The sequence below is a fragment of the Budorcas taxicolor genome, chromosome 5, assembly GCF_023091745.1.
Source record: "Budorcas taxicolor isolate Tak-1 chromosome 5, Takin1.1, whole genome shotgun sequence".
Classification (NCBI taxonomy): Eukaryota; Metazoa; Chordata; class Mammalia; order Artiodactyla; family Bovidae; genus Budorcas; species Budorcas taxicolor.
In genome coordinates, this window is record NC_068914.1 from 131,779,746 (window position 1) to 131,804,889 (window position 25,144).

Sequence of the window (25,144 nt, forward strand, 5' to 3'; positions counted from 1 at the left end):
CTTATCTACACTCACTTCCTCACTGATGTCATCTAGGTTTACAGTTTTAAATACAAGAAAAATGTCCACATTTTAAATGGAGTTCAAAATATTCCATTGTGTAAAAAAAATTGCGTCATCAGTTTAAGGCTAACTGAATCAACCAAGTGGGTGGCGCTAGTGGTAATTAATCCCCCTGCAATGCAGGAGATGCAAGAGATGCGAGTTTGGTCCCTACATTGGGAAGATCCCCTGGAGGAGGACATGGCAACCCACTCCAGTATTCTTGCCTGAAAAATTCCATGAACAAAGGAGCCTGGCAGGTTGCAGTTGGTGCGGTTGCAAAGAGTCAAACGTGCCTGAACCTGCCCGGGGGCAAGTAGGTAACAGAGAAGTGGCTGTTAATCAAGTCGTAATTAAATTCAAAAAAATCATGGAATGTGTTGTTGTGGGTCATCCAAATTTGGTGACCATCTCTTTGGTGACAATGTTCAAATTGACATCTCCATCCTGGACCTCCTCTCTGAATTCTATATTCAACTGTCCATCTGGAAATTCTACTTTGATGTCAAATAAAAATCTCAAATGTGCCCAATTTTTTTTCCCATCTCCAAATCTCCTCCACCATAGTCTGATTTATCTGTTGATGGCAGCTCCATACCCTTTCAGTTGATGAGGCTAAAACATTGAAAATAATTCTTGTCAATTCCAACCTGTCAGGAAGTCCTGTTGACTCCTCTAACTTCAACATATGCCCAGAAACTGACCTTCTCTCACCCATTTCTGCTGTTACTGAATTGGTTTGATCCATTATCATCTCTCACAAGAATTACTACAATAGCCTTCCAACCCATCTCTTAGCCTCCACTCTCATTGCATTATTTTTTAAAAACTCTTGCGTGTTCTGGGCAAAAGCATTTGAAGACACAATTGCCAAATTGCTTTATATTTATTTATTTGGCTGTGCTGGGTCTTAGTTGCCTCATGTGGGATCTTTAGCTATGGCATGTGGGATCTATTTTCCTGACCAGGGATCGAACTCAGGCCTCCTACATTGGGAGCATGGAGTCTTAGCCACTGGACCACCAGGGAAGTCCCTTTGACTACTTCACAACCTATTTTCAGCACAGCAGCTAGTGTGGTCCTGCTTATGTGACTTTTCTGCTCCAAACCCTGCAAAGTTTCCACATTTCACTCACAGCAAAATGCAAATCCCTACATTGAACTACAAGGTCAAGTGCAATCTGGCCCTCATTCACATCTTCGTGTTCGTCTCTTACTACTCCTTCTCTCCCTTGCTCCACTCCAGCCAAGCTGACCCCCTTTTTTCCCTCAAGCACAGCAGATCCACCCCTACCTCAGAGCCTTTGCACTAGTTACTCCCTTTGCCTGAAAATCTCTCCCTTCTGTGTTTACATGGCTTGTTTTCTTTGCTTTTCACATTGGTAAGCATATGGAGGGTCCTCTTTACAATGCTGAACCTTATCCCTTGCCCCAGCATCCCATCTCTCTTAGCTTGGTCTCTATTTTTCTCCAAAGAACATAGCACTTTTGATACAGTATTTATTATATTGTTTCCTAGGCTAATATATAAACTTTATATGGGCAGAGGTTATTGTCTTTGGGGATCGCTTTCCTGTCAGTGCCTAGAACAGTGCTTGACATATTGTAGGTAATCAATAAGTATGTGTTAAATGGCAAATGACCAAACGAATGCATGATAAGGAGGATAAGGCACCATAATCTTTGCAATATTTAGGGTCATGTCTTCCCAGGTGGCTCAGTGGCAAAGAATCTGCCTGCCAAAGCCGAGACACTGGTTACACGAGTTCTATCATGGATGGGGAAGATCCTATGGAGGAGGATATGGCAACCCACGCCAGTATTCTTGCCTGGGAAATCCCATAGACAGAGGAGCCTGCCAGGCTACAGTCCAGGGGGTTGACAAAAGAGTTGGACACGACTGAGCAACTAAACAACAAACAACAAATATCACTTGCTTTTCACTTAGAAAGTATCACTTATTTCGAAGGCAAGCTTCCGCGAGAATAGGCTTTTTTCTGGGCTTCTTGGTGGCTCAGCTGGTAAAGAACCTGCCTGCAATGTGTGAGACATAGGTTTGATTTCCTGGAGAAGGGAAAGGCTATCCACTCCAGTATTCTGGCCTGGAGAATTCAATGGATTGTGTAGTCCACGGGGTCGCATAGAGTTGGACAAGACTGAGCAACTTTCTCCTCATTTTTGAATCTGAGTGAAGCAATAGTGGACTCACTAAAATGAAATTCCAAAATATTAGACAGCTGTCCTAGTGAAAAATGTAATTCACACAATTTAAGGTATATTAAGTAGGTATTACTTAATATTTATATTAAGTAAATATTCTCCGGAATATTTACTATCTTAAAAATCTAGATGTCCTAGTAAGGAAAGAAATTGACATTAATTGGACTGCTGATATATATACATATAATACATAACATAATATATATGACATAATAGGCTTTTCACATATACATTGTCATTTATTCTTTGCAAATCAGTGAGGGAGGTATGGGCATAATTCTGCTGACTTGGAGGTTTTGACTGAGGTCTAGAGTGGGTGGAAAAGAATAAAATTACTTGACAAATATCACATATTGTAGCTAGTAGCAGAGCTGGGATTCAAACCCAGTTTTGATTCCTAAGCTCACGATCTTTTCATGACATTGACTACCATACCTCCGTTAATTTTTTAAGGGGAAATATATTCACATTGTATTATACCAGGGCTCCCAGGTGGCACTAGTGGTAAAGAATCTGCCTGCCAATGCAGGAGGTCTAAGAGATGCAGCTTCAGTCCCTGGGTCGGGAAGACTCCCTGTAGAAGGAAATGGCAACCAATTCCAGTATTCTTGCCTGAAGAATCCTGTGGACAGAGGAGCCTGGTGGGCTACAGTCCATGGGGTTGCAGAGCCGGACACGAATGTAGCTACTGAGCACTCACGAGTGTATTATAACAAGACATGGTATAAATCAAATAATATAAAATCAGGCATGTTAAAAATCAAATAGTATAATGATTCTTGACAATTTATATCTCAGAGGTGCCTCAGCTTCTGGACTCACCTCTAATTCCAACCTGGTCCAGGGGAGCTTGATTTTCTGTTATTGTTGTTCACTCAGTCATGTTGACTGTTCGTGACTCCATGGACAAGCATGCCAGGCTTCCGTCCTTCACAGTCTCTCAGAGTTTGCTCACACTCATGTCTACTGAGTCACTGTTGCCATCCAAGCATCTCATCCTCTGTTGTCCCCCCCTACTCCTGCCTTCAATCTTTCCCAGCATCAGGGTCTTGTCTAGTGAGTCAGTTCTTCCCATCAGGTGGCCAAAGTATTGGAGTTTCAGCTTCAGCATCAGTCCTTCCAATGAATATTTGGGATTGATTTCCTTTAGGATTGACTGGTTGGATCTCCTTGCAGTCCAAGGGACTCTCAAGAGTCTTCTCCAACACCAAAGTTCAAAAGCATCAATTCTTTGGTGCTCAGCCTTCTTTATGGTCCAACACTCACATCCATACATAACTACTGGAAAGACCATCACTTTGACTAGACGGACATTTGTCAGCAAAGTAATGTCTCTGCTTTTCCATATGTTGTCTAGGTTTGGCACAGCTTTTCTTCCAAGGAGTAAGTGTCTTTTAATTTTATGGCTGCAGTCACCATCCGCAGTGATTTTGGAGCCTAAGAAAATAAAATCTGTCACTGTTTCCATTGTTTCCCCTTCTATTTGCTGTGAAGTGATGGTACTGGATGCTGAGATCCTAGTTTTTTGAATGTTGAGTCTGAAGTCAGCTTTTTCACTCTGTTCTTTCACCTTCATCAGGAGGCTCTTTAGTTCCTCTTCAATTTCTGTCATAAGGGTGGTGTCACCTGCATATCTGAGGTTATTGATATTTCTCCCAGCAGTCTTGACTCCAGCTGTGCTTCATCCAGCCTGGCATTTTGCTTCGTGTAATCTGCATATAAATTAAATAAGCAGGGTGACAATATATAACCTTGATATACTCCTTTCCCAATTTTGAACCAGTCCATTGGTTCATGTCCTGTTCTAGTTGTTGCTTCTTGATCTGCATACAGGTTTCACAGGAGGCAGGCCAGGTGGTCTGGTATTCCCATCTTTTTAAGAACTTTCCAGTTTGTTTTTTTTTGTGTGATCCACACAGTCAAAGGCTTTGGCATAGTCAATAAAGCATAAGTAGATGTTTTTCTGGAACTCTTTTGCTTTTTCTATGATCCAATGGATATTGACAATTTGATCTCTGGTCCCCTCTGCCTTTTCTAAATCCAGTTTGTACATCTGAAAGTTCTTGTTTCACATACTGTTGAAGCCTGGCTTGAAGGGTTTTGAGCATTACCTTGCTAGCATTTGAAATAAGTGCAATGGTCCAGTAGTCTGAATATCCTTTGGCATTGCCTTTCTTTGGGACTGGAATGAAAATTGACCTTTTCCAGGCCTGTGGCCACTGCTGAGTTTTCCAAATTTGCTGCCATTTTGAGTGCAGCACTTTCACAGCATCATCTTTTAGGATTTGAAATAGCTCAACTGGAATTCCATCACCCCCACTAACTTTGTTCATAGTGACGCTTCCTAAGGTCACTTGACTTCACACTCCAGGATATCTGGCTCTAGCTGACTGATCCCATCATTGTGGTTATCCGGGTCATTAAGATCTTTCTAGTATCTGACTTTCTGTGACCTCATGGACTGTAGCCTGCTTGGTTCCTCTGTCCATGGGATTCTCCAGGCAAGAAAACTGGAGTGGATTGCCATTCTTTTCTCTAGGAGATCTTCCTGACATAGGGATTGAACCCAGGTGTCTTGCATTGCAGGTAGGTTCTTTACTGTCTGAGTCACTGGGGAAGCCCAACTTGATTTTGTTTTAATTTAGATATAGATTTAAAAAGTACATACATGTGTATACAAACACACATATATATACATAAACATGTATTCTAGATTTGGACAAACGGAGGTAGAATATTTCAAATCATGTTGCTCATTGAATACTTCGGTGTTTTCCTAAAATATGAAGCAGTCCACACAGTAAAATGATCCTGACAAGGATACAGTTCCCCTGGTTACTCTGACCATTCTAACATGCAATCTAGATTTGTTTTGATTCCCATAAAACATTAACCTAGGTCTTGACCTAAATTTGGGTGGGAAAATAGTAATAGAACCAAATAGTTTTGTCTGAAGTAGATTCTCCTTCCGGTCCCAGACTCTGGATGATAATGAGTCAAAGGGCAAAGCACAGACAAAGTGCGTGCAAAGATCACAAGCTGTTTAGAAGTGCAGCAAGGTCGTCCAACACTCCCAGCTGCTCCCCACACCTGGGTCTCGGGAGACTGCTGATGGTCAGGCAGAGCCCACGTTCTCCCCATTTCGCAGCAATAGCACCAGGGAAAGTGTTCTTCCCCTGACACGTAAGCTAAAGTTGGGAGTCACAGAGAGCTCTCCTCTCTCATGCCCCGGTGTTAGTAGTGAAGTAGTGACTCTTAGGCCTGAGGATGTTTCACGTCACTTTTATTTTGGGATCCCATGTCTGGAGACAGCTGGTGAGTGTTAATGACCGGGCCACAGTGCTCAGGTCTGCACGTCCACGCTCCTCATTTCAGAACAAGGGAAACATCCTGAGATGTGGTTCTCACAACACAAAGGAGACACAAAAGCCTCAGATGGTCCTCAGTGGGAGAGAGCTATTTTTCAACTTGGCTTGGGACCAAGCACTGAAAAACGTGAGACCATTGTTACATATTATTCCTTTTGGCCAAAAAAATAGAAATTATACAAACATGGAAGAAAATCGTATTATATTTTTCCCACATTCTTTCTTTTCCCCAGATATATTGTTTAAATGTGAACAGTCATACAAACATCCCAGGGGAGTGATCCTTTCCACAAGGACAGCTTCCTTGCTTGTAAGAGATTCAGTTCAATTCTCTGGTGGATGAGGGGACAATTTAGGGTTTTATTTTAACCATAGACATCCTTATGTGCCATTAGGTGGGGGAAGGGAAGGGAAGAATGATAAATGCCAAATCTCTGTAAGCTGATTAAAAATCATCCTCCATGATACTGAATTTAGTTGTCTTCATGTTATGCTTCACTGCACCAACACATAAGCCTGGTGACATAAGATAAAAGATAAAGAGGACTCAGACATGCTGTAATTCTGTTCAGATAAAAAACCCCACACATCTAGATCCATATTCTAGGAATTATTTCTATTTGCTGAAGAGTCAAAGATGAAATACATTCAATCCTTGCCATGAGCTTTACCATCCAAATGCAAAGAATGAAAGGAAGCTCAGTCATGTCTGACTCTGCGACCCCATGGACTATAGCCCGCCAGGCTCCTCTGTCCATGGAATTTCTCAGGCAAGAATACTGGAGTGGGTTGACATTTCCTCCTCCAGCACATACATGGAAAGAATGGGCTAGAATTTAAACATGGTATCTCACAAACCACAAGAAAGGATTATACCTAGAGCAGGTAGATATGATTCATTACCTTACAATTCCTTTTGACCCAATGATAGTACCCTTGTGGCTGCTGTCCATCAGAGGGATGAAAACAATGAACAGTTTCAGCTAATGAACTAACTAGATGAATGAACCATCCAAGGTACATTGAAAATGAGAAATTGGACTTCCCTGGTGGCTCAGTGGTAAATAATCCACCTGCACTGTAGGAGACACAGGTTTGATCCCTAATCCAGGAAGGTCCCACATGCCTCGGAGGAAATAAACACGTGGGCCACACTACTGAGCCAGTGCTCGCCCAGGAGCTGTAACTATGAAGCTCACATACTGCAACTACTGAAGCTGCATTTTTTTTTTTTGGGATCCTGTGCTCCACAACAAGAGAAGCCACCGCAGTGAGAAGCTCTCACGCTGCAATTAGAGAGTAGCCCTCACTTGTAGTAACTAGAGAAAAGCCTGCACAGCAATGAAGACCCAGCACAGTCATAAATAAATAAAATCATATATATGTATTATGAGAAGCAAGCTATGTAGTTTCAGGAGGTAATTTATATCATTGCATAACTCTATTATATTCTTATAAAATTCAAATTATGCTCCCTTCTAAACAGAAAAAGATTTGGAGTAGGGATAAAATTGAAAAGGTTTAGGGAGATATTCCAGGTTTTTTTCCTTAATAACCTTTGTTATTGTTTTAATCACTATACTATCGAGCTTTGTAGGGCTGCAATCCTCTTATCTCTAAGAATGAGAGGGATCTGATTTCTTTTATGCTATGAAGACTTCACATAAAATCTTGATAGCTCCCATTTGAGCTACAGACTTCAACCTACAGCAAAGCCTAAAAACACACCAATTTCTTGAACGTTACTTTACACCAGGCTCTAAGTTAATTGTTTGTCCATATATCATCTTATTTCCTCTTTGTAAAAACTCTCCAAAGAAGCTAATATTGCTTGTCTTATTCAAAGAAATTGTTAGAGATTAACTAATTTGCCCAAAATTACTAATCAACTAAGGGGTGGCATCAGGATTCAGAGCCAAGGTGTCATAAATAGTGAAACTTAATTGTGAATATGACATAATAAAGAAATTATGCTCAGATTTTTTTTAAAAAAATTCATTACAAATACAATTTGTCATTAAATAGCCCTTTTGCTATATATGTAATTGCTGTTTGAGAATATCTGTGCATTTTCCAGAGTAGCTTTGAACTTCACAGAGCTTTAATTCAGCTGGAAAGAGCAGTTTTATCCTTGTAATAAATTAAGGTCAAATACTTTTCTCAAACAAATGATTTGGGGAAGAAAACTGCAAATTTAAGAAAAAGCTGTGTGTATGTTTTCTAATCTTTACTAGGAAATCAACCACTGCTTTCCTGTTGACATAATTTCTGCCTTGATTGTTAAAAATACCATACATCTAGAATACATATGCTTTATAGAACAGATAAGGAAAGGGAGTAATTTAATCACAACTAAGCGACTAAGCACGTTTGAATGGGAAACAGGAAACTAGGCTTAAAAATAGAGTAGAGTATGTGATTCAATTGGCCTCAAAGCCTAAAATATGCTTTCTCCTTTGTGGTCTTAATAGCTTTCCTCATTCTTTTTCCAGTGCATAAACTGCTTTTGGCCCTGTGAAGAAAGTATTTGTTTGGTAAAAGTATAGGTGAGGATTTAATTTTAATACAGCAGTGAAATCCCACAGAGCACAAAATTCCTAAAAAATGCACAATTCTTAGAAAGACAGAGAATATAAAAACAAATCAGCTTCATGTCTGTCCTACATCATTATTTTTTCTGCTTTCAGTACCCACTCAGGCTGGAATGAGGGTAGCTGGAAACCAGCTCAGTCTCTGAACACTGGTTCTGGAGATCAATTTAGCTGATCTCCAATGGCTCAGATGGTAAAGAATCTGCCTGTAATGCAGAAGACCCAGTTTCAATCCCTGGGTAGGGAAGATCCCCAGGAGAAGGAAATGGCTACCCACTCCAGTATTCTTGCCTTGGAAATTCCATGGGCAGAGGAGCCTGTCAGGCTACAGTTCATGGGGTCACAAAAAGTCAGACACCACTGAGGGACTATCACTTTCTTTCTTTCTTTTTAGTTTATTATCTCATTTCACTGCTTCCATAACATCTGAAGAAAACAACTTCCTTTGAAGTCTTATAGCAATGAGCATCTGCGTGATAATGGTAACATTGACTTTTAATATAATTAGGTGTTTTACCTTTAAAAGAGATTGAGTTGTGATATTTAAGCTGAGAAGAAGGTTCTTTCCTTTGGTAGTAAAGCTGGGAGGATGTGAACCTGCAGCTGCCGCAGGCCAGAACCCCAGCCATGTGCAAGGAGCTGGTTCACACTGGGGGAAAGGAACATGACACAGAAAGGTGCAAGAAGGGAGGAAGAGAGAGGCATATACACTTTCTTGGTGGCACTGGATTCTTGTTTCCAGTCCCTGACAGGCGGATCTACTTTGACTTCCGGTTTCCTGACACCTGGCTTTTCAGCTTTAATTCTGCAAGCGGCACCAATAGCTTTCTAGTAAATATCATTTGCTTTGTTATTGCTACTGCTGTTTTTATTGTGAATCTTGTGTAAGCTAGCTCAAGTTGTGTGTCTGTCAGCTGCAACCAGATGTCCTGATACACAGAGGCACGTTTTCATCTCATGGGCTGAAGTATGATCTGAACTCCAGAGGTTCTGTGACCAAGAAGCAAAGGATCACATAGGCTGTTGCCCCAGCCAATGAAATTGTTTTCAGGGACTGAACATCAAAAGGCCTAGAAGAGTCCATGGTAAAATGCTGAATAAGGTCCATGATAATAGGGCTAAATAGGAGGTAAAGCTATACACTGTGGTTTTCCTGGGAAGTCCAAGTTTATACGAGTTGTCTTGGTCTCCTGTCTGCTTTAGCATTAGTCTCAGAGATTTGATTTTCTAAATTAAGCATTGTTATCGATAGTTCCATTAAAATTGTCCAACACTGGTTTGTTAGAGAGCGGCCATTTTTCATTTCTAGCTTCTGCAATACCTGCCTCATCAGGTAGTATGTGAGACGTGTGTGATGAAGATGCTTTTTAACATGTGATGAGGATGACAGTCCTCCAGCAACAGCCTTACTCTCTTCTCCTAATCTACCCACATGCAGTGTGACTCACATGTCTCTTCAAATGGCAGAATGCAACGTGATTAAAGATGCATCCAAAACAGCAAACTATTGCCAGTCTCCAGGGGTGAGTGAGAAATATACACTTACTGCCCTCACCAACCACTTAAAGGATTTACCAGTCATATCCTGGGCCACACCATTGTGCAAGAGGCAGGAAGCTGCCAGGCCACAGGTTAGGGTACCAGGGTTAAAGTGAACTGGAGGAAATCGTAGGCTGTGTGTGTGTGTGTGTGTGTGTGTGTGTGTGTGTGTGCATGCTCAGTTGAGTTCAACACCTTGCAACCCCATGGATGGTAGCCTACCAGACTCCTCTGTCCATGGGATTTCTCAGGCAAAAATATTAAAGTTGGTTGCCATTTCTTTTTCCAGAGGATCTTCCTCACACAGGGATAGGACCTGTGTCTCCTGCATTGGCGGGCAGATTCTTTACCACTGAGCAGCCTCCAGGGAAACCCACCTGTTATGTTATAGATGTTTAATAAATACTTATGGATCAAATAAGGACCTTCTACAGGTCACTTAGATAGATGTTTAATATCTTTCAAGGGCCACTGCACTCTTCAGCAATTTCAAAGCTTGCTGGTCCTTCCATCAACTTGTGCAATGACAACGTTGAAGTCATTACTTGCAAGCTTAGAGATTTCACTACCTAGATCCTAAATATAACTGCAGTAGTTTCTTTTGCTGGTACAGATTATTTTGTAATGGTTACTGGCAAGTTTAAAGAATAACACAATAGCAATTGGCCTAACTCCAGGTTAAATTTCAGGAATCCTTTTCTGTACAGGGCTACCATTTCAGGATCTTTTTGGGTGGTATTTTGTCCACAAGTAGTGCTGTGATTCAATTTATTAGATTTGCCTCAAAGAGTTCAATAAAAATCTAACCTTTTAATAAGTCTTCAAAATACAATGCTAATTTTTTGAACTTTCTTCTATCAATCCTCTCCTTTTAGTGACCTGTAATTTAAAAATTACATGCTGCAAAGATCTTTAGAATCCTTTCATAAATTCAGGAAGTCCTTTTATCATGCTAATAATTTCCTAATTTAATAGTTTTATGGGTTGAGTTATTTCTATATCTTGTACGTCATTAAGCAAGGAATCAGGATAAAATTTCTAAAGAAGTAAAAGAATTATATAAAGGTTCACTTTTCTGCCTAGTTCCAGCTTCTCTCTCTCTCTGTGTATAACCTCAGACTTTTAATGTATAAGTCACTTCCTAATTCTTTAGAAATCCATGGCAAGCTATGTTGAGGAGTGTGTTGGGCAATTTTCAATGAATTTAGTCAAAGGAAATAACTCAGGCTGATAATTAGCTAATAATTTTCCTAAACTCATTGCTTATCCTAAAATCATTGCCTAACTCAACTGATGATTGCTCATAACTTTATTCTTCTTTGTTTAAATATTGCATGTTTGACCCAAATGTACCAAAATATGTTGCTCGTAGGGAGAATCCGACCCATTTTAGCATCCAAACTTGCTTTTACTCTTCCCTTTCAGTGTGAGAAGCAATGATAATCAAGACAGAGGCTTAATTGGGTATTTCAGTTTATCATCTTATTCAAGAAGAGCTATGCTCCAGGCAGGATATCACTGGTTCGTGGTTCTCTCCTGTATCCTCTACTTAAACCCTCTTCACAAAACCTAAACTTTCCATTGATGGTTCCTGCATGTGAAGGATAAAGAGGGAACATTTTCAAGTTAAGATAGTGTAGTGATGTGGAAGCCTAAAACCTCACTCCCCTAATACCCACATGCGAGTAGGCAAAAATAAAAATGATAAGCAAAGCTAAGGATTCACCAGAAGAAACCAACTAAAGGACAAGATTGGGGCAAACATTTCCACCTTTCAAACAGTTTATTTTCTAATAAGAGAAGCCAAAGAATCTAAGGTGGCCAGGCTTCTTTCTGAGCAGCCTCAACCAAGAAGCAAAAGGGGAACCAACAAGATCCTGAGAAAAACCTCTTAGATTCTTCAACTTGGAAAGAGGTTGACTAAGGGGCTGAGAAGACAGTGCAAGGCAAGAACCCATGCACAGGTCAAGCGAAGTCTCTCAAGAGTAGTGACCTTGAATGCCATCAGAAGACCTCAGTATAAGCTCCACGTCACTGAGTTGAGCAGAGGAAATGAGTCACAGCCCAAAGGGATCACCTCCTGTGTGGACAGAGCAGTCTCTGATATAGAATAATTAAGGAGGATCTTAGAATATTAAACAGAATCCTTTCATTCAGTTCTTTCATTCAGTCTCAACTGGGTTTTGCCACTTCCTTCCTCCACACACCAAGACTATAGCCAGTGTATAGACTATTGAGCACTTTAAGTATAAAATATAAGGAGGTGGAGGGAATAGCCTGGAATAACTGGGAAGAATACTTTTCTATCCCTTTCTAGAAAAATTTCGAATTTATGAAAATGTCTTTCTAGTGCAGAAAGTTCTGGGATTGGCTTACAAGTTAGTTTCACGTGGACAAACAACCAACGGGAGAATTTTGATACTAGCTTTTTAAGTTTGGATGTTAATTCTCCAAGTAACTCATAGTTATTTTTTTTTTCTAACCCCAAAGTGTATTAACACGCTTTCCCACAGTCATTTTGACTTTTCTGACGTTTCCTTTTAATCAAATTGTCATTAACATCTGTTTCAGGCAGCAAGACTTTCCCACGGTAGCAAAGCTATGATGATTTTTTCATATGGAGAATGTAATGGAAATGCGTGAATTGAGGAAAACAAACTAACAACTGAAAAAATCATGGGATGAAGGAAAAAATTTGATTGAAATATAAGTTGAATATAAATTTTATTCTGTGGGGAAGATTATGAGAAGGATACATTACTCACAGTAGGTTTTTTTTTTTTTTCTTCTTAAAAGCTTGCAGAGGACCAATCAGTAGTAGCAGCATTTTGGTTTTCCTGGGACAAGACTCAACTAACTCTTCTCTCTTACTGCCCTTCCTGAGGACTTTCCCAAGATGAAAGAAGCCTTTCAAACTTAGTCTCTGTTGTCATTAGTGGGTCTTTATTGTCATGAGCAATGAGGCAAGTCGAAAACTTTTTCATTAATAGTACAAGGTAAACCAATGTGTCAAAAACTGTTGGATAAGGAAATTCCCTGGTGGTCCAGGGGTTAGGATTCCATGCTTTGAAGCTGGGGTATGATCCTTGGGCTGGGAACAGATCTTGCAGGACTTGCAGCATAGCCAGAAACAAAAACAAAACCATCAAATAACTAGTGGGGCACTTGTCTTTGTTATTATAGCCATTCAATGGCTAAAACTGTCTCTAACTCTCATCCCCACTGGCATAAACTTTTACCCATTTACCCATTTCCATCACCAAGAGAAGTACTGAAAGAGGGCAGGTATCCCAGAACTAACTTTGTTCATTTGTTCTTTTTAGAACAAGTTCTTGATTACTTTCCACGAACAACAGTCTTCTTAAGCTCATCAAAATTTACTGCAAGGCTCCTGGCTTGTTTTAAACACCATACTTGAGTATTGTATCCAAAACAAGTTTGCTTCAAAAAAGGCAAAGGAAGAATTGTTTAGCAAAAGCACTCTACATAAGTGCCCAGAGAGGTTGACTAAAATTCTAGAAAATTCTTTGTAGAATCAAAATTAAACAGATTAGAATCTTAGGGCTGGAAAAAATATCCGAGATATCTAGTTTCTCTCTCTCTCTAGTATACTCTTGTTTGGTATGTAATTTTTCTTAATAATCTTTCTTCATTTATCTGTTCTACAGGTATTTATTGGTGGTGGTGATTTAGTTGCTAGTTGGTGTCTGACTCATAGTGAAGTAGCCCCCCAGGCGCCTCTGTCCATGGGATTTCCCAGGCAAGAACACTGGAGTGGGTTGCCACTTCCTTCCCCAGGGGATCTTCCTGACCCAGGGGTTGGACCCGTGTCTCCTGCATTGCAGGTGGATTCTCTACCCCTGAGTCACCAGGGAAGGCATAGGTATTGATTAATCTTTGTCAAGCTCTGCTAGGTACTGGGTATAGAGGGCTGAGCCAAACATAGTCTCTGATCTTATGGAGTTTCAATTCTTCTGAGAAAGACAAAATCAAATCATTATGCAAATAACTCTATAATCCCAATTTGACAAGTTTTGGTTGCTCCAGCTGTACAGGATTTATTATTTTTATAGGTATCTGTTCTATTTACATAGTACTGACTGAGAAAGTTATTTTAAATATATTTCTATATCCTGTAACTCAGGCCATCATTTTTACATGCTTTGAGGAACCTGCGTAACATCATGTTTGCACCATCTTCTTCAGTCTTTGCCAGGGTTTTAAATCAGGAGGGTATTTCTTAGTTGAGTTCATGTCCTACCCTTGTTGACTGAGCACACTCAGAATCCAGCTCCAAATAGAAAACTTGGTCCGAAAGAATACGCACTCTCCAGTGTTCATTGCAGCACTGTTTACAATATGCAAGGCATGGAAGCAATCTAAATGTCCACTGACAGGGGAATGGATCAAGCAGATGTGGTACATATGGATGATGGAATATGATCCAGCCATTAAAAAGAATGAAATAATTCCATTTGTATTAACATGGATGGGCCTAGAGATTGCCATACTGAGTAAAGATACATCAGACAGAGAAGGAAAAATGTCATATGACTTCCCTTAAACTGGGAATCTAAAAAGAAATGGTATAAATGAAGTTATTTACAAAACAAAAACAGACTCACAGACTTAGAGAGCAAACTTAAGGTTGCCTGGGGGAAGGATGGGGAGAAGGGATAGTTAGGGAGTTTGGGACTGATATGTACAAGCTGCTATATTAAGAACAGATATGGGCTTCCTTGGTGGCTCAGTGGTAAATGTGGGAGACGTGGGTTTGGTCCCTGGTTCAAGAAGATCCCACATGCTGCTAAGAAACTAAGCCCATGCACCGCACCTGTTGAGCTTGTACTCTAGAGCCCAGGAACCACAGCTACTGAGCCGCTGCACCCCAGCTACTGAAGCCTACTCGCCCTAGAGCCTGTGCTCTGAAATAAGAGAAACCACCTCAGTGAGAAACCCGTGAACCGCAACTAGAGAGTAGTTCCTGCTCACCACAACTAGAGAAAAGTCTGTGCAGCAACAGAGACCCAGCACAGCCACAAATAAGCAAATAAATTAAAAAAAAAAAAAGAATGGATACTCAACAAGGTCCTACTGTATAGCCCAGGGAACTCTGCTCACTATTATGCGGCAGCCTGGAGGGAAGGGGAGTTTCAGGGAGAATGGAGACATGTATATGTATGGCTGAGTCACTCTGCTGTGCCCCTGAAACTACCACCACACTGGTAATCAGCTATTGTTGTTGTTCAACCGCTAGGTCATATCTGACTCTGCAACCCCACGGACTGCGGCATGCCAGACTTCTCTGTCCTCTGCTCTCTCCTGGAGTTTACTCATGTTCATGTCCATTGAGTCAGTGATGCTATCTAACCATCTCATCTGGCTGTATATAATCGGCTATCCCCCAATACAAAATAAAAAGTTAAAGGATCCAGCTCCCTGGGAATTCTCCCAACTTCTGCTAGTACATGTTGGCTGGATGCTACAGCTCTGTCAGAGTGGAGTCTCTTTTCTTCCTTATCAGGTCTAACACATTCCAGCTGGGTTATTGTTGTCTTTGTGGCCAGTGGGGGAAGTGGGGGCAGATCCTGACTATGATTTAGACTATTTCGCAGGAGGACTCCTGCAAAAGTAAAGGGGGAAGTTCAGTCCCTTAATGGGAAGGAGTAGGCCATTCTGGGCTCACAAGGCAGGGGAATCTAGAGATTCAAGAATTTCAGATGACCTCATCCATATGTCAGCATCTCATTCTTTGTCACATAAAGCCTGATCTTGGCCCAGCAGACTGAGAAGAATTTTGAGTTCTTCTCCTCTTAATCAGTGCTGGGCCTGGTCCTCTGCTTTCATTGCCCACTAGCTATAGAACATTATAATCTGTCATATGTTATTGATACAGAGGACGCCCTCAGGTTACACACTCAACTTTTCATTGCCAATTAATAGCTTTCTGCCTTTGATCTTTTCCAATTTGTCAATCAAGCTTAGTGCTCAACTTTTCCATCTTTATAGTTATGTTTACCTCTATTTCTCAAATGCCAGAAACATCACTCATGCATGTGAAGTTTCTTTCACCAGAATCCCATTTCAGGTCACCATCAGTGAAAGTTTTAGCCGTAGCCCAGTGAACTTCTGCAGGGACTGTGTTTCAACTTCTGTCAGTGCTAGAGTCCTCATTACCAGTTGGGTGGCACATAATCTAATCCCCAAATCCCATTTTAGTGTCTGCCTTCTTAGACTCTGTTTGGTACTGATTGTTGCACCATTGGGTTTCCCAGGTGGTGCCAGAGGTAAAGAATCTGCCTGCCTATGCAGGAGGCATGAGAGACATGGGTTCAATGCCTGGGTCAGGAAGATTTCCTGGAGGAAGGCATGGCAACCCACTTCAGTATTCTTGCCTGGAGAATCCCATGGACAGAGGAGCCTGGTGGGCTACAGTCCATGGGGGTGCAAAGAGCTGGACACGACTGAAGCAACTTAACGCACACACTGCAATATTAGTCCCCTAGGAAGCAGACTTCTAGACAGAAATGAGAGAGAGAGGAGTTTATTAAGGTGTGCTCTTAGTATGGTGACTGCAGCCATGAAATTAGAAGACACTTGCTCCTTGAAGGAAAGCTATGATGAACCTAGACAGCATATTAAAAATCAGAGACATTACTTTGCCAACAAAGGTCTGTCTAGTCAAAACTATGGTTTTTCCAGTAGTCATGTATGGATATAAGAGTTGGACTATAAAAAAGCTGAGTGCTGAAGAACTGATGCTTTTGGACTGTGGTGTTGGAGAAGACTCTTGAGAGTTCCGTGGACTGCAAGGAGATCCAACCAGTCCATCTTAAAGGAAATCAGTCCTGAGTATTCATTGGAAGGACTGATGCTGAAGCTGAAACTCCAGTACTTTGGCCACCTGATGCGAAGAATTGACTCACTAGACAAGACCCTGGTGCTGGGAAAGATTGAAGGCAGGAGGAGAGGGGGAGGACAGAAGATGAGATGGTTGAATGGCATCACTGACTCAATGGATGGGAGTTTGAGTAAACTCCTGGAGTTGGTGATGGACAGGGAAACCTCACATGCTGCCGTCCATGGGGTCGCAAAGAGTTGGACACGACTGAGTGACTGAATTGAACTGAATTTAGGATGTACTTATGTGAAACAGAAGAGGAAGAAGGGAGACGGGACTGCGCAAAGATATACTGGCCTTGCCATAGTCTCAACAAAGGCCTCAACTCATCCTGAGGGAAGTTCTGAAACGGGGATATTCTTTAGGGTTGTTCAAACTTGGGACAAGGTGGCTAGACTTTTATACTCCTAAGTCAACCCATCAGTAAATACAGACCACCCTAGGAAGGCACCATGACCTTCGGTGAGATGGTAGAAACACTCACCAAAGAGAGAGCTGAGGCTGTCTGCTGGGCATTCCTCCAGCAGCTTGAGAAATAAATCTTTCATTTGTGAAGGTGGTGCATCGTATCTATCTGGCTTCCCAGGTGGCACTAGTGGTAAAGAATCCACCTGCCAATGCAGGAGATGTGGGTTCGATTCCTGGGTCAGGAAGATCCCTTGGAGGAAGAAATGGCAACCCATTCCAGTATTCTTGCCTGGAGAATCCCACGGACAGAGGAGCTTGGCAGGCTACAGTCCATGGGGTCACAAAGAGTCAGACACAACTGAGCCACTGAAGAGGCATACATCATGTCTATTAAGGAGAAAATGAGAGAACTTCTGAATTTCAAAGTCAGTAAAGTGGCTGGGGCTCTCTCTAGTATTTTCTGTTTAAATATGCTTCACCCCCATTCTGGGCTTCCCTGCTGTCTCAGGTGGTAAAGAATCCGCCTGCAATGTGGGAGACCTGGGTTCTTTCCTTGGGTTGGGACGATCCCCTGGAGGGGGGCGTGGCAACCCACTCCTATATCGCTGCCTGAAGAATCCGCATGGAGAGAGAAGCCTAGTGGGCTACAGTTCATGGGATCACAAAAAGTCACGATTTAGCAACTAAACACAGCAGCACCCCCATTCTCCTCTGCACTAATTGACTCATGATACAAAAGTGCATCTGTATCCACGAAATAGTCTCTTTTCAAAATATCAAAGAGAACCTGTTTTATTTCTCTTATTAACCTATCTGAGCTTTATAGCATCTTAAGAAAACAGATTTTTTTTTAAGTACTGAGAAAGGGTGTAGGAATCTTTGAATCCGAATGTTTTCCCTTTCCCCACTCTGGTTTTTCTAGTTGATAGTATTCCTTATGCTGCATTCTCTAAATAATCTTTACTGTGAGTTATAGATATACTGTAAAAATCATTCCACTGTCTGTCAGCCAGACTTGCATTGTGATTTATAAATGCAGTTTTGGAAATCAGGAATTCCTTTTCTCTTTATCAATTCTGGCTTTCAAATTAAACTCTCTACAGAGTAGAAATTTAAAAATTAATTTGGGGGACTTCCCTGGCTGTCCAGTGACTAAGGCTCTGTACTTTCAATGCAGAGGTTGGAGTAGGAGCATGGGTTCAATTCCCGGCCAGGGAACTAAGATCCCATATGCCATGTGGCCAAAAAAAGAAAAGCAAAACAAGTAAACAAAATAAATTCCATGATGACCAAAGAAACTTCATAGCAGCTCTGAATGCAGATCTTCAGTCCTCTTCCATATAAGAAAAAAATAAATTTAAAAATAAATAAATAATAAAAATTTGTTTGGCAATAATAGTTGACTAGGGAATTTATGGTTCTCCTAAAGTCAATGTTTCAAAGGATGGAGAGTTTTAAAGAATCACTAATTGAAATGAATATAGCTGTGTTTAAAGTTTTCCCAAACTCTAGTTATTATACAGTAGTGTTCATACGCTACATATATATTGGCATAATACATTTAAAATGTAAACATTATTTGCATCTCATCCCTGTTTTTGTATTCATTGGTAAACTCCATTCAAGTGGTAGAAAGAACTTTCTATATGTACTTTCCTGAAGATTGGGCTGATACAACAAATAAACCAATTAAATGCTTAATAGGATTTGTAAATCTACAGCAGAAACAAATAATCTTGAAAACAAAGCTAAAATTGGCAACAGCAAGGCTCTATTGAAAAAAAAAAAAGGATAAGTGAATTTTGACTTCTCTGAGCCAGTATAACCTGGATAAGTGAATTCTGACTTCTCTGAGCCAGTATAACTTGAAGCAGATTCAAAGGATACAAGATGTGACCTGTGTGCTCAGTCATTCAGTTATGTCTGACTCTGAACTCCATGAACTGTAGCCTGTCACACTCCTCTAACCATGGGATTTTCCAGGTAAGAACACTGGAGTGGGTTATCTTGATTCAGTTCAGTTCAGTTCAGTTGCTCAGTCGTGTTTGACTCTTTGCAAACCCATGGACTGCAGCATGCCAGGCCTCCCTGTCCATCACCAACTCCCAGAGCTTACTCAAACTCATGTCCATTGAGTCACTGATGCCATCCAACCTTCTCATCTTCTGTCATCCCCTTCTCCTCCCGCCTTCAATCTTTCCCAGCATCAAAGTCTTTTCAAATGAGTCAGTTCTTAGCATCAGGTGGCCAAAGTATTGGAGTTTCAGCTTTAGCATCAGTCCTTCCAACGAATATTCGGGACTGATTTCCTTTAGAATGAACTGGTTGGATCTCCTTGCAGTCCAAGGACTCTCAAGAGTCTTCTACAACACCACAGTTCAAAAGCATCAATTCTTCAGCGCTCATCCTTCTTTATGGTCCAACTTTCACATCCATACATGACCACTGGAAAAACCATGGCTTTGACTAGATGGACCTTTGTTGGCAAAGTAATGTCTCTGCTTTTTAATATGCTGTCTAGGTTTGTCATAGATTTTCTTTCAAAGAGCAAGTGTCTTTTATTTTTATGGCTGCAGTCACCATCTGCAGTGATTTGGGAGTGAAAAAAAAAAATAGAGTCTGCCACTGTTTCCATTTTTCCCCCATCTATTTGCCATGAAGTGATGAGACCAGATGCCATGATCTTAGTTTTCTGAATGTTGAGCTTTAAGTCAGCTTTTTCATTCTCCTCTTTTACTTTCAGCAAGAGGCTCTTTAGTTCTTCGCTTTCTGCCATTTGGGTGCTGTCATCTGTGTATCTGAGGTTATTTATATTTCTCCCAGCAATCTTGATTCCAGCTTGTGCTTCATCCAGCCTGGCATTTCACATGATGTACACTGCATATAAGTTACATAAGCAGGGTGATAATATACAGCCTTGACATACTCCTTTCCCAATTTGTTGGAACCAGTCTGTTGTTTCATGTCCAGTTCCAACTGTTGCTTCCTGACCTGCATAGAGATTTCTCAAGAAGCAGGTCAGGTGGTCTGGTATTTACATCTCTTTCAGAATTTTCCACAGTTTCTTGTGATCCACACAGTCAAAGGCTTTGGCATAGTCAATAAAGCAGAAATAGATGTTTTTCTGGAACTCTCTTGCTTTTTCAATGATCCAACAGATGTTGGGTTATCTTGATACCAAAGTATAAATTAAACTACCCCCAGGAAAGATATAGGAACTTAATAAGATGAAAGAAGGAAATAGAGGTGATGCATTATTGACAAGAGCTTAGAAAAGTTGATTTTTAAGAAAAAGTTATTTCCTACCTGTTTTTTGTGTAGGAGAACTGAAATTCTAGGTGGGTTTAGAAGTATTGGGAAACATATAGTCACTATCTTCTGGACTCCTGAAAGTGACATATGAGACCACAAACTTCACAGAGAAGTTTCATGTGTAACTTTACTGTACCTTAGGGATAGATCAGCGGTGACTGAGGGGGATGACTAGGCTGATGGGCTTGGGGTGGTCTTAGAAAGCCACTTGTAGCTCAAGAAGCGGATATCATACTTTTATCCAATACCCTTTCTCCTTCTCTGTCTCCCTGCTTGCATGTGAAAGGAACGTTTCCCAGTCCTCTTGCAGTCAGATGGGACCATGATCTTAATTTGGCCAATAAAATGTAATTAGAAGTGATATGTCAAGTTACAAGCTGAGTTACTGAAAAATCCCAAGTTGATTCTCTAGTTCCTCTCTTACCTATCACAGTGACAGAGAATCATGTTGTCTAGATAATATGGCTACAACCTGGTTAGTGAAATCTTCAGCATGGTCTCTGAGAGACTCTATGGAGCAGAGTCCTCCAGAAAACCTCACCAGGCATGCAGCATTAGTTAGAAACAAACTCTTGCATGCTCAGTCACTGATATTTGGGATTAGTTTTCTTTCTTCCTCTCCTTCTTTCTTTTGTATCCTATCAATAGGTAAACAGATGAAAATTCCCAAAGTCCCAAATGGAGAGAATTCAGAGGGCCTTAACAACAAACTCAGGGCTTCCTTGGTGGCTCAGAGGTTAAAGCGTCTGCCTGGAATGCGGGAGACCTGGGTTTGATCCCTGGGTCAGGAAGATCCCTTGGAGAAGGAAATGGCAACCCACTCCAGTACTCTTGCCTGGAGGAACCCATGGAGGGAAGAGCCTGGTGGGCTACAGTCCATGGGGTCTCAAAGAGTCGGACACAACTGAGCAACAAACTACTACTACTAACAAACTCAAGGTTAGAATGTAGAGGATTAGCGTATGTGGATTTGGGCAGTAATTCCTGTCTTCAATGGCAACAAAAAGCCTACATGTGATATGCATAAGTGTTAAGTTACTTCAGTCGTGTCCGACTCTGTGCAACACTATAGACTGTATCCCACTGGTCTCCTCTGCCCATGGGGTTCTTCAGGCAGGGGTTGCCATGCCCTCCTCCAGGGGATCTTCCTGACCCACGGATCAAACCCACATCTTACGTTTCCTGCATTGGCAGGCAGGTTCTTTTACTCCTAGCACCACCTGGGATATGTGATATAGCCAAGCCCACAGACCCTATTCTTGTTGCAGAATAATGTGTAAGTATCATGTAAGTAATAATTATATAAGTAATATGTATGTAATACGTAAAGTGTTCTCTGGAAATATGTTTGCACTAAAGGAAAGGAAGAAGAAAAAAGGTCAGAGGGAAAATTTTGAGCAACTGATTTTAAATACTGAATGGTTCACTTTATAAAGCATATATAATTGCATTACTTTAAGTGCAGAATTAATTTTTTTCCTATCGTCCACAAAAAGTGAGAGTTCATAATGTATGTTGAGTAGACCAAGCAGAACCAAAGATAGCACCGAAAATCAATAAAAGGCAGAGCTGGCTCTATAGAAAACTGGGCCCGTGGAAAATACTTTAGAAACCTGAGAATGAGTGAGGCACAATAATTAAAAAGAAGAGACAACATTAATTTTTTTTCCAGGTGATGAAATGACTTTTTTAATATTTATTTTTAATTGGAGGATAATTGCTTTACAATGTTCTATTTGTTTCTGTCACACAACAACGTGAATCAGCCATAAGTACAAATAGGGAGTGTCCCTATTATAACTATGATTGAACCTCCTGTTGAACCTCCCTCCCACCCTCCAACCCATCCCACTCCTCGAGATTGTCACAGAGCCCTGGGTTGAGCTCCTAGTTTATACAACAATTTCCAGCTAGCTATTTTACGAGTGGTAATGTATGTGTCTCAATGTTACTCGTCCCACCCTCTCCTTCCCTCGCTGGGTCCATACATGTGTTCTTTATGTCTGTGTCTCTATTCCTGCCCTGCAAATATGTTCCTCGGAACCATTTTCCTAGATTCCATATATATGCGTCAATATACGATATTTGTTTTTCTCTTTCTGACTTACTTCACTCTGTATAACAGGCTCTAAGCTCATCCACCTCATTCATTCCTTTTTTACGACTGAGTAATATTTCATTTTATATATGTACCACAGCTTCTCTATCCATTTAGGTTGATGGATATCTAGGTTTTGTCTATGTCCTGGTGATCGCAAAGTGCCACAGGGCACACCTAGGTACATGTGTTTTCTTTTGAATTATGGCTTTCTCAGGGTATATGCCCAGAGGTGGGATTCCTGAGTCAGATGGCAGTTTTATTTTTAGTTTTCTAAGGAATAAGATGACTAACTTTAAAAAGTCCAATGATTCAGCAGCAAAACTATTAGAACAACAATAATCTCAGTAACTTACCAAGGTGTTCTCTTTTTTGTAATGCAATGGGGCCAGTATCATGGTCTGATTAGAATTAAGTCTCCAAATAATTATTAACTAAACTATTACTGTGTAATTATTATCTAAACTATGTTTAGTTAAAAATTACTGTGTAATTATTGACTAAACTATGTTTAGTTAAAAATTACTGTGTAATTCTGATTAGAATTAAGTTTCCAAATAATTATTTAACTAAACATAGTTTAGTTAAAAATTACTGTGTACCCTTTTAACAAGAAGAATAAAAGAAAAAAAACAAGAACTTTGGAAATTTTTTTTTCTTTTTGGACTCTGTACCATCAAGAAAATTTTAAGATATTAAAATATCAATAAAATATGTTTAAGTAAACAAAAAAAATTTCAATACAAATAAACATTGATTCAGTACAAATGAAGCCATCAATTTCCCAAATTTAAAAAGCAGAAGTTATAAAATACAATGTTAAGACATTCTAGTCATACCAATATATCAATTATGTATTTCTGTTGCATTTTGTTGCTAATTACAGAATGTGGTAAGATGTCTAGCATTTAAATAACTAAAATAATTTTTCTATATAAAAGAATCACAAGCTATAATACACAACTTTAAGAAATTCCATTTACAATAGTGTATCAGTTTATGAAATGCACTTTGCTGCTTGGGATGGGGACTGAAATATAAAAGCTGTGTAAACAAAATGGAAGTCCCTTTGCTTTTCATTAAAAAGTCTAGAGATAGATAGTCCAGGGCTAGCATGGCTCTAAAATTTCAGGCTTCTTATCTCTTTCTGTTTTGTCATCCTTGGAAAATGACTTTCTATCATTAAGTTTGCCCCATGTTTATAATGACTGCTGGAACTCCAGCCAGCATGTCCATAGTCCCAACAGCAGGAAGGTGAAGGTTAAATTGTACACTTACTCTAGTTGTCTGTTCTCATTTGAATAAATCTTTCTAGGAGTGTCATCTGAAAACATTCACTTATCTCCCATTGGCCAGAAATTAGCCACAGGCTAGGTATAAGGGAGAAAGTGAAAGTGAAAGTCACTCAGTTGTGTTGGACTCTTTGTGACCCCATGGACTATACAGTCCACGAAATTCTCCAGGCCAGAATACTGGAGTGGGTAGCCTTTCCCTTCTCCAGGTGATCTTCCCAACCCAGGGATAGAACCCAGGTCTACCCCATTGCAGGCAGATTCTTTACCAGGTAAGCCACAAATCCATAAGGGAGATGGGGGAATGTAATCTTTGTGAAAATTTTTTCAAGAGATGGGAATACCAGACCACCTTACCTGCCTCCTAATAACCCTATGTGCAAATCAAGAAGCAACAGTTAGAATTGGACATGAAACAACAGACTGATTCCAAATTGGGAAAGGAGTACGCCAAGGCTATATATTGTCACCCTGCTGATTTCACTTATATGCAGAGTACATCATGCGAAATGCCAGGCTGGATGAAGTACAAGCTGGAATCAAGATTGCCTGGAGAAATATCAATAACCTCAGATATGCAGACGACACCACCCTTATGGCAGAAAGCGAAGAAGAACTAAAGAGCCTCTTGAAGGTGAAAGAGGATAGTGAAAAAAGATGGCTTTAAATTCAACATTCAAAAAATGAAGATCATGGCATCTGGTCCCATCACTTCATGGTAAATGGAAGGGGAAACAATGGAAACAGTGACAGACTTTATTTTCTTGGGCTTCAAGATCACTGCAGATGATGACCGCAGCCATAAAATTAAAAGACACTTGCTCCTTGAAAGAAAATCTATGACAAACCTAGGCAGCATGTTAAAAAGCAGAGATGTTACTTTGCAAACCAAAACTATGTTTTTTCCAGTAGTCATGTATGGATGTGAAAGTTGGACCATAAAGGAGGATGAGTGCTGAAGAATTGACACTTTTAGACTGTGGTGTTGGAGAAGACTCTTAAGAGTCCCTTGGATTGCAAGGAGATCAAACCAGTCAATCCTAAAGGAAATCAATCCTGAATATTCATTAGAGGGATTGATGCTAAAGCTGAAGTCCAATACTTTGGCCACCTGTTGCTAAGAGCTGATTCATTAGAGAAGACCCTGATGCTGGGAAAGGTTGAAAACAGGAGGAGAATGGGAACAACAGAGGATGAGATGGTTGGATGGCGTCACTGACTCAGTGGACACAAATTTGAGCAAGCTCCAGGAGATAGTGAAGGACAGCGAAGCTTGGAATGCTGCAGTCCATGGGGTCACAAAGAGTTGGACAACACTGAGCTACTGAACAGTAACAATCTTTTAACTGAGCACTTTACCACTTCAAATCAAA